Genomic DNA, 11,413 nt, shown 5'->3' with positions numbered 1-11,413 from the left:
CGCTCATAAATATCCCAAAGTTATGAAAACAATATCAGGGCCTCAAAAACAAAGTTTTGAAAAGCCAATGAAGTGCAAACTCACAATAACCACCAGATTTGAAATTAATGTTGTTAAAAGGGCAGGTAATGTAAATTACAACCTTAATAATCGGATAAACACAATGGAGTTAGGGCTTGTTGGAAAATTTTTATATTTTACTATGTCTCTATTGAGAAACATAACGAAAACTTATAAACGTATAAATACAGAGATGAAGCAATACGAAGCAAGAAAATTGCTAAGTCGGAGAAAATAAGCAAAAAAAATTGAAAATGTTAAAAATATAGCTATCAAAAGGAATCAGGAGAGTTATGAAAAAAAACTATGCCAAGACAATAGAAGTTGAATTAGCATCGGAAGAAAATTTATCAAGCGGTAACAAAGAATTGAACTATTTTTGGGCTTTTTCCATCTTTTGAAAAGCTGGTTTGCAATTTGAGTCAAAATTGTTTAAAATGATCCTGATATTTGAAAGCAACTTTTCTTTCTGACTCTGAATTACCGCGGGACTATCGGTATTATTCGACCGTTCTCAGGATATGTTTCGACTGTGCTCGAGGTATGTTTTGACCGCACTTTTTTTCATCTTCTGGAAAACTGCCATGCATTTTGAGTCAAAATTCTGAAGAAAAAAAACCAATTTATCTTGAAATTTGAAAGAATATTTTCTTTCCGAATCCGAATTACCGCGGGATATTCGGGATTATTCGACCGTGCTCGAGGTATGTTTCGATCGAGCTCGATTTTCCCGAGATATATTTTGACCGTACTAGAGACATGTTTTGATCGTGCTCCAGGAATGTTTCAACCGTGCTCTGACTATGTTTCGACCGTGCACGAGGTATGTTCCGACTCTCGAGTATTGTGTTTCGGTCGAGCACTCACAATTGCGAACTAAAAAGTGATCACCTCGACCCGTGTTGCGACCTAGATATAATGAGTCTCACATAATAACCACTCAGCCACGGACGCTTAACAAATTACAAACACTAACCACAAAGAAAGCAGAGAACAATGCTATGAAATTTCTAATGCCACATATTGTGAATAAGCGAAATAAGTGAACAATTTTAACTGAACACTTTCAGTTGCAAGTTATGTTTGAAAAAAAATTTGTGCTATCAAACTACAGCTCGCAAGCACGTGAAAGTAACTATCAGGTTGCGAACCCTCTCAAATTGAAAAAAAAAATCAGACATTTTTACTTCGCTCATAAATATCCAGGTTATGAAAACAAAACCAGGACCTGAAAAACAAAAGCAGTTTTGAACAATTTTACCAATTAAGTGCAAAATGACAACAAGGATATTTGGTTACTGTGCAAGTATCACAGATTGTTCCGACAAGAGTCTTTAGAAAACTACAAGAAAAAGTTTTTTTTTCAAATAAGTGAACTTTTTTTGCAGGTGGTGATAAAAAACTGATGTAAAATTTAATTTAGGCATAATTGACACCCATACTATAAATAGGTTAAGCAGACGCAAAGATTTTCTTAGAAAAACGAATAGAAAAACAGAAAATATTAAAAAGTTTTTCTTTCATTTTTTTTTGCAGAAAATTTTCCAATTTTTTGAAACTTTTGGTTCTTAAAACTGAGCTGAAAAAGTTTTACTGGCTTTAAGTATTGAATGATTAGGCCACTGTATGCCTGATCACTCGTTTTATTTGCTCGAACTTAGACATAAAATGAGAAATTTCAAACCAGTTTTTTTTCGACACTATAAAAAAATTTTGGAAGTTTTATTATGTTTTAATGTGGTTCGAATAACGACTGAAAGGGCTTTTATACGATATATCACTCAGCCCTGTCTGATGATTACTAGTGGTACCTAATTTTGCGTAGAAAACAAAAAAAGCTAAAACACACCCACGTACAAAGCTCCTCTCCGTTTTCAATGGTCGGAAAAAAATCACCAGAATTTAATAATGAATTTAATTTTGTTGGAAGGGCAGGTAATGTAATTTACAACATTAATAATGAGACACATTAGAGTTAAAGCTTGCGAAAAAAATTATATTTCTTTACATCTCTATTGAAAAACACGACAAAAGCTTATAACATACAAAAACAGAGGCGAAGCTGTGCTTCGCACCACCTGCAATACAAAACAAGAAAACAGCAAAGTTCGAAAAAAAACTGTCCGAAAAATGCGAAAATATTTTATAAAAATAGGGCAATCAAAAAAAATCAGGTATGTTATGAAACAGATACATGCCAAGATATATGAATGAGAAGATAGCATCGGAAGAAATTTTGTCAAGCGGTAACAAAGCGGAAAATACCTTAGCAGAAGCCCTATCAAAAAAATCAACAAGACTTAGGGCTTATAAAAAATTTATAAAACCTTTCGCCCTCGAAACAGACACTAACACAAAACTTTTTATTTGCTCATCAAATGAAGCAATATGGGGCCACTAAGCCGATATAAAATAGGCTGAATCCAATCAAGCTGAAAAAAGGAAAAGAAGCCGAAAAAAATTGCTGTCATGATAAACTTGAGCTATAAATTCTATCAAAATTTCTGCAATTTTTGCGCTCCGAAGGTGAGCATAAAAACTTTGTATCACTTGAAACGACTTAACATTAGATCACTGAGCAAACAAAATGCAAGCCAATATTATTTCGGCGAAAAAATTCTAATCGAAAAAAATTTCAACCATTCTGAGAATAAAGTTATTTACGGGAATAACTTAGTATTCGGGTGGGTTTTATTTTTTTTCTTCTTTTAGTTTACCACGAAAAATCTGCTACCACAAATAATCATTGGACAGGGTTGAGTGATATATGATATTAAAGCACTTTCAGTCGTGGTTCAAACCAAATGAAAAAATTCAAAAATGTTTCCCGGTGACGAGAAAGACCGGTCTGAAAATTTTGTTTTTTTTTTCGCATAATTTCGAGCGAGTGTGCACGCTTACATTAGCTTATTTATGGTTAATTTAAGCCTTGAAAAACTAATAGGAAAAATAATTTTGTTGTATTTTTCAAGACTGGTCGGAACATTCTGTGCTACTTGCACAGTAACCGGTTATTCTTGTTTTTTCTTATGATTATTTATTAATTAATTTAAGGTCTTAAATGACACACCACGGCCACTGGGTTTTTTTGTTGACTTGAACTTTTCTGTGTAGAGCTTGATTTTTCGTTAAAAAAATATTTCTCGAAATTACCTACTCGTCGTCGATTGTCGTAACATTACATCAATACTGGTGTCCGGCATTACCGACGACAGCTGTGAAGTCGACAACCGCTTTTGATGGGTCTTTAAGACGACGCTTCACACGATTCTCGAATAACTTTTGTACGAAAAACGAACATCTTTAATTCGAACAGTTCATTTCAAATGTTTCGACAATCATTTGTCGCCTTAATGTCATGTCATCTTATGTACCGTCGTCCTATTTACCTAGCATCATCATAACTATGCCAATTTTATGTGCGTCAGAAATTGCTCATGAAAGGAAAACTCTAAGAAGCTGATTTCAAGATGTTTTTCGCGCAAAGTAAAAATTAATCGATAAACTCGCAGCCAAATATCAGGAGGGTGATGCAACTTTTGAAAAAATGATTGTGATGATTTAGGGTGGAGAAGCGCAGAAAATAAGGCAGACGACAGCTTAGCAAAAAAAACAGGCCCTACGGTTTTCCAAGTCACAGTTTAGCACCAGCGCAGATCCAAATGACGAGCTCGCGATCTGAACCATTGGCGTCCAATTGTAAGTTATTATTTATAAGGTTTGAATTTATAACCTTACCTGAAAACATAATCCAGCAGTTAACGCATTTGCAGCTAACCTCTTAAAAAGCAGTTTTTAAGAGATCATTAGTTTAGCTGATGATAAAGAAAGTGTTTGAGATTGCAGGATAGGATTTTTTCTCAACTTGTTTCTGAAGCGAGCAAAAAATGAAAAGAATTTCCAAAAAAGGAAATTACACAAAAATAATGAAATGGACTTCAGAGAAAATAGTATACAAAAGATACGTTACATGACTAAATTACAAAGGGTTCTTCTAATGTTCACTATAAAAAACTGTGTAATACCTAAGGCAAAATCTACACTTTAAACGCTAAAATTGAGATGACAGTTAACGAGTCGATGGAAAACTTCAATTAAAAGACAGCAAAGACGGTGTGTATACAAGTTGGTTCAAAAGTTTAAGGAAAACTGTAGGAAAAAGTGATGACAGTTCTGATAGCATTTGACTAATTAAGGAGAAGTAAAGCTCTTTCGTCTAGGTGCAGGTCAGATTACACAGCATATCGTAATTACAATCCATAAAATAGAAACAACTAAGAGCCGAAACAATGAGCAATCATCAAAACTTCTAGTTCAGTTTTTGAGAATCAATGATCATAAATGGACTTGAAATCTGACAAAAATTGTGACAAAAAATCTACATAAAAGTACAGTGTTAATTTAAACTATCCCACAGAAACTTGAAACTTGAAATTTGAATCTTGCTTAAAATTTAAACAAAATTATCATGGAGCAATTAGTTTTGGAAAAAATGGTCCAAAAAATGTATCCTTGTTTAGTCAATCAAAAATTACTGCTAACCTTTCCACCAGCAAATTTAGGGAGGGGAGGGGGGAGGTGGGCGGGGGCTTACCTTTTCAGGGATTGGACCCCCTGCCGACCCAAAGGGTCACCCTTTGTACTAACTTGAGATATCCATTTTTGGCTAAGTGATCCTGAAATTTTTGTACAAGCGCTTTGGGCGTCATTATTTACTTATTTTTAGGGGGAAGCGCGCGCCTCCAAAAAGGAATTTTTGAAAATCCGCCCTCCCCCTCTCGTAAAAATCCTAGATCCGCCCCGGAACCTAATTGTTCATTTTCTGACAAAACTATATCAGTGCAAGCCTATTATTTAGCTAAATAAAATTTGAGAAGAAGTTTTATTTTCTCAGCTTTGTTTAGCCAACATATTTATTTTCATTTGAAAGCCAAGAAATGTCATTTTAATATATACAGTAGCGTGCCGAGAGTGGAGAGGGGGGCGGGGAGGCGACCGTTTCCTTCCTCAATTCCGGTTGTCAAAACTTTTCAAAGGGTATCCCTTTGGTATAATTTTATTACATCCATTTTTCACTGAACAACCTCAAAATTTTTCTAAAGGTTCCTTGGGCGCCATCATATACTTTTGAGGAGGAAGCGCGCGCCAAAAAAACGCATTTTTTTGGTCAAACTTTTCCAAAAATAACCTAAAAACACCCTTTTTGGCCTGCTTTTTGTTAAGTGGCCTGCGGCGCGGAAAATGTTTCACGAAATAGGGTCCTTATACAATTTAGAGAGAGACCTCGGAAAATCAATTTGGTCGACCTAAAAAAAAGTTCGTTTAATTTTTTCGAACTTTTTTTGAAATTCCGCCCCCCTCGAGAAAATCCTAGATCCACCCATGGTTTGTATACTATTTTCCGGGCTCGAAATGAAATCGTTCGACCTAAAAAAAGTAGTAAAAATGCAAAATTTTTAAAACTTTTCGAAAACACGAATTTTTCAATAAAATTATTATTATACTTTCTATACCCATTTATGGAGATTACAACCTTGTATTTTTTGTTGGGTTACATAAGAAGCTTCCAGTGATATAGTTTTGTCAGTAATTTTTGATGGATTAAAAAAAGCCAAAAATGATCGTATTTGTGGTAAATTTTCGGGGCCCGAATTTTGCAAAACAAATTGTACCATATTAATTTGGTTAACACTTTAAGCAAGATTGTTATTCATCAGTTTTTGTCTAAAACTAACCCAATTTGAGAAAAATGCATTTTAATTTTCAAGTTTTATTCGTTTTGTCCTGATAAATCAGCACTGTAGATTCTCAGATAACAAACCAAGGTTGTTTGTTAATCTCATTTTAAAAATAGAGCAGACTACCGCTGTTTAGTTGAGAACAGATTTATTTGTTCAATGAATCAATATAAGATTTAGGCGGACGATATGCCAATATTTTCGAAATAAAAAACACTTTTATTACGACTTTTTTTCGAATAAAACTTTTTTGTTTTTTGAATCGTAAAAACTCTGAACACGAAGTTTCTATCCTAAAACCTTTTCGGTGTGAAATTTTACGGTAAGTTTTTTGATGACAAATTGAATTTTAAAAATGTTGATAGTTTCTTTGAGAAAAAAAAAACGTCACAAAATTTTCACTCATCGTGGCTATTTGATTATTTTTGGAAGGCCTATCAAAACTAGTCGGCTTTTTGTCTGTCTTACTTGAAACAATTCTGCTTATTGGTTTTGGGGCGGTTGAAACAGACCGAATGGCAAATATGATGCTGAAGAATGTATTTTAATTGTGATTTATTAATGGTGTGTTATTTGTCCTGTCTTTTCCTCCTTTTTGCTTGCAATTGTTTTCTTACTTACAGATTACAAGGTAGCTCGCCCTCTTAAAAAAGCAATGGGCGTGTCGCAATATCACACACAAAGCTAGAAGTCCCTCTTTACCAAACAAAAAAAGGAAATCAATGTAAAACATTCATCATTCATTTATTGATTAAGCACGAATGTCTGCCCTCAAGTTTTTGTTAATTTGAGATTGAATGTAATTTTAAAGATTAAAATGTTCATGATAAAAATCAATTATAGGTCACAAATTCAATTTTTTCGGAATTCATTCTGAATTTTTTCCTGTGCGATTTTTTAGGCAGAGAAGAAATTGCATTTCACACATACAAGCGGAAAAAACGATAAGAAATCGAGCTGATTACTTGGAAAAATTATGATCCGCTGAATAAAAAAAGCAAAAACCCTGATTATAACGACTTATAATGACTTTCAAGTTGTTTCCGCTAGCTTTTGATTTCAAAGCATCTAGCCTGTTTTTTTTTCATATAAGTAGATATTTATTTTTTCAAACATCCACTTCATTTGCGTCAACTTCGAGCAAAAACTGGATCAATTTAATTTGCATAAACGAGGAAGTAAATCACTTATAACGCTCATATATCAATCTCATCATTAATTTGTTATTTCCAAACACCAAAAAAAAACAATTTATCAAAACAACAGTAATTAAAAATAAAAATGGCTATAAAAATAGCATTTAAAAGAAAAAGTACATGCAACTATCCAGGAGAGGATTTAAGGGGGGCAGACTCCCTTCTCTCCTCAGGGATTCGACCCCCTGCCGACCCAAAAGTCCCCCCTATGGTACTTTTTATTTTCCAAGAAATCCATTTTTGGCAACCGACCCCAAATTTTTTTTCTTTCGGCGCCAATATATACCAACTTTGAGGGGAAGAGCGCGCCAAAAAAACGCCATTTTTTGTCAAAATTTTCCAAAAAGTGCCCAAGAATGGCTTTTTTTACCTGTTTTTTTTTTCAAAAATTTGCTCGCGGCGCAAACATTTTTATCCAAATAGGGTCTTTATAGTGTTCTGGGAACTCTACAAAACTTAAAAAAACAGCAGACAAAATTTTCAAAAAATTTTGAAAATCCGACACCCCATCCCTCTCGAGAAAACTTTAGATCCGCCTCTGCAACTAGGTGAAAGAAAATCAAAAAAGCTAATTTAAAAATCATTTCATCCAGAAGTGCAGCAGAGATGGCATAAAATTTTTGCGAAGAAAAGAGACAAATTGGACCTCGATTAGGCTTAAGTGAAGATTACACCGCAGTTTTCAGTCTCATTCTTTGGTTCAACAGTTTTTGTTTTAAAAAAAATGATCAGTAAAATATTGGTGCTATTTTTGAAAAATTTGTTCCAGACCAAATTTTTGCAACATTGGGAGAGTGTTCAAATTTTTCCTTTTCAAACTTTGCGTGTAAAATAAACATCAAATACGAAGCTCCTCTCCAAGAAAAACTCAAAACTTGAACCAAATTTTTTGTTGTCTCAGAATTTTAGGATTCTCCGATTTTTAATAAATGTGTCTCAGATTTTTAGGCTTCAAAAAACACCAAATGATGCAAGCTCAAACTTGTTTCCCAAATTGTCCTGCCCAAATAACGATGAAATCTCTGCAAAGCAAAACGAAGTAAGATTGAAATTTAATTACCTTAAAAATCGAACCATGCGACCATCAAATCATTGTTTTTCCATTTTCGTAGAAAATTAATTAAAAGAAACGAATTAAGGGGAAGTTGAAAAAATGCGGCATTTTAGCCGATAAGAAATAGGTCAAAAATGAATCAACCAAAAAGAAACTTAGTAAAAACTTAAAATTAAACATGGATAGCCGGTCACTGTGCAAGTAGCACATAATATTCTGACATTAGTCGCAAAAATTTAAAACAGTTTTTTTTTTCAAATTAGTGTCGTTTTTTCGCGTGGTCTGTTAAAAAGAACTGAACGAAATACTAGAGCTTAGGCATTTTCAACATAAAAAAATTGATCACAAAAAATTTTATAGAAAAATGATAAAAACAAAAACAGGTTCCAAAAAGGTGCTGAAAGCTCAAAAAACTAATAAAATCAAAACTTTTACGGCTCAAGTTAAGCTATTGTAATATATTAAAATAAATTATTGTAAGGATCATTATTTGGATCAATTATTCGCTCGAATCAAAACTTAAAATTAAAAATTTTTAACCAGTTTTTCTCGATTCTGTTTTTCTCGATTTATCGAGTCTTTGATTTTTTTTCATGTCGGAAAACAATTTTTTAATGCCGAAAGTAAAAAAAAAACACAAACAGAGACCCGAATACAATGTTCCTGCCCATTTTTCAACTAGTCGGAACAATCATTAACCCATCAAGGAAATAATGAGTACCAATTTTTACAAAGAAGCGAACTGCGCTTCGCAAACACCAGGGAGAACACAAAAAAGAGGCTTCAAGAAGTGAAATAAGAGAAAACACGAATAAGCCTTAAAATTAGTAAAACTTTGTGCTATGTATTGGCTTCGAACTTGCTACCTTGAGAATTGGAGTCTCACGCCCTGCCCTCTCGGTCACGAAGGCCTAACAGTATGCAAACACTAGTCACAAATAAAGCATCTACATATGCTAATAAATTCACAATGCAAATCAGCAAAAAAGGCACCAAACTCAATTAGACACAATTTTGAACGTAATAAATTGGAATATAGCAAGGTAAAGGCATCCACAATAACTTTGCATGTAATTGATTGGACAGCATAAAACCACATTATGTAAAAGTTTTTTTTTTTCAAAAAATTGCAAGATATTTTGAGTTAGAAAATATCTGAAATCAAGTTTTTTTGTATTGACATTTGAAGCAAATAGTTTTTTTTTTCGGTTCATTTGAAATGAGAAAAGCATCAATTTTGTTAAGCTAATTGTCAAAGCACATGCTCAAATGTCAAAGCACATGCTATCAAAAGGCATAATGGTGCCAACAAAAGTGGCACCAATATTTGTGACTTATATTGGATAAAAAAAGAGTAGTCGTACTATAGCACTAGAGCTCAATTAAGTTCGCTTGTGAAAAAGACATTCCATTGAGTTTACGAAAAAAAATGCAGAAATTTGAGCATATCAATGCCTTTTTAGAGTTTCAGCCCCTCCTGCTATTTACACATTAGTATCTGATGAAAACACAATTGCCTCATTATATCAAAAAACTGATCTAGTCGATAGCTGTAAAAAGTTTCAGCCCTACTGTTGTTTACAGGAAAACAGTATTTTATCCTATTAAAAAATCAAGCATCACTTTGTCAGAATCAAAACCCAAATCAACCTTAATCAAGTCATGCTCAATTTTGTTTGATGTTTCAATAAAAATAAAAAGATGAAATTGAAGAAACTAAAAAAAAAAGTAACTCACGCAATAATTTGAAAAATTATTAAAAAAAACGTAACAAAAAACTTATTAACAATTTTGAAATAGAATTCTTACACAAAACACAAAATTTCTTGCCGCGAATTTTCTAGTGAGACACAAACTTTATTGCGCAGGTATTATGATTTTTCAATGATCAAAATAAAAACTTATTGCAGTACAAAACTCTTTCAAATCATTGTCAGTAACAAAAAATCAAAAATCACAATAATATTTAATCTTTTTTGGATAGTTAATTAAATCAAGAGTTTTTGGCGCAACTTAGTTGATAATCCTGAAACCCTCATCTTGCCGTTCTCTATCTTACTGAGTGAATAATTTAGACGTTTACAATTGAATTTACATTATATTAGATTTTTATTAAGAAAATGTGAGAAATAACAAATGAACCAATATTTAAATTTTACGCATTTTGATTCTATTATTTATTGGAAAAAAACTATAAAGAAGTTAGAAAAAATGCTCAAAACTGCTTTAACCCGACCAATCCAATCTGAGAAAAAAACAGGAAAAAAAGTTCAACATTTTTTCAACCCAAGGCATCAAATCTGTCCACAAAAACAAAACAAGGTATTTTGAGGCTAACTTCATTGAGGTAAACTATAAAAATCTTTACAAAACAGATGTCATTTGATTGCATAATCAAATTGAAGTTTTATTACAGCACTCAACCCTTGCATTTATTGCAAATAGACTGCGAAAAAAAGGTAGAAAAATAGTTGAAATGTTTCAATTTTAGAAAAACCGTCGAGAAACACACCCACACGCAGTAAATCAGCTTCCATCATCCTTTAACGAGCCACTAAACTAACCGAGCTTGGGTGGATGCCCATGGATCCGTAAAAAAAAAGGCTATAAGAAATAATCGATAAAAGAATTTGAGAGACTAAACCTTAAAACTTGAAAACGTTGACAAGCGGTTTTGAAAGTTGACAACCTTCCTGATTTTTTTTTAAAAACCTCATCAATTTTGTCATTCAAGCGACACAAAGTAAGTTGATTTCGCCCCTTATTTTGTAAAATAAGGTGACTACGCCACAAAAAAAATCCTACAAAAGAAAGTCCGACAATTAAATTTATACCGAAAATAAGTTTTCACTCAAAGAAACTGGAAAAAAGCAAGGTCCGACCGGGTCTCGAACCCCAGACCACAACCGCGTTACCTCTAGAACAAGTGAAAAGTAGCCTGGAAAAAAATCAAGTTTCAGTGATGTACCAAGTTCAACAAGTGAGAAGTAGCCTGGAAAATGACAAGTTTCAGTAATATAGCAAGTTTAATAGAATTCAAAAAAGAAAAAGGATAGCCGGTTGCTTTGCAAGTAGCACAGAATGTTCCGACGACACTCACAAAACAAAACAACACAAAAATTTCCTTTCTCTTCAAGTTAATGACATTTTTAAAGTGTGGTGTGATTTGAGAGCTACACAAATGCGTATAAACGAAGTGAATTAGACATGATTGACAACCTTTCTCTTCACCAAAAAGAATGAAAAGCAAAAACCGAAAAGAAAAAAATTTATATTTTTTGTTTTGGCAAAATTTTTGATGTTTTTTTGGAAATCCTTCATTGCAAGGGCACAACATTAAACATCCTTATTTTTTTTTATAATAT

The sequence above is a fragment of the Symsagittifera roscoffensis genome, chromosome 2 (genome assembly GCF_963678635.1).
Source record: "Symsagittifera roscoffensis chromosome 2, txSymRosc1.1, whole genome shotgun sequence".
Classification (NCBI taxonomy): domain Eukaryota; kingdom Metazoa; phylum Xenacoelomorpha; order Acoela; family Convolutidae; genus Symsagittifera; species Symsagittifera roscoffensis.
Note: the sequence above shows the minus strand (reverse complement) of the source record.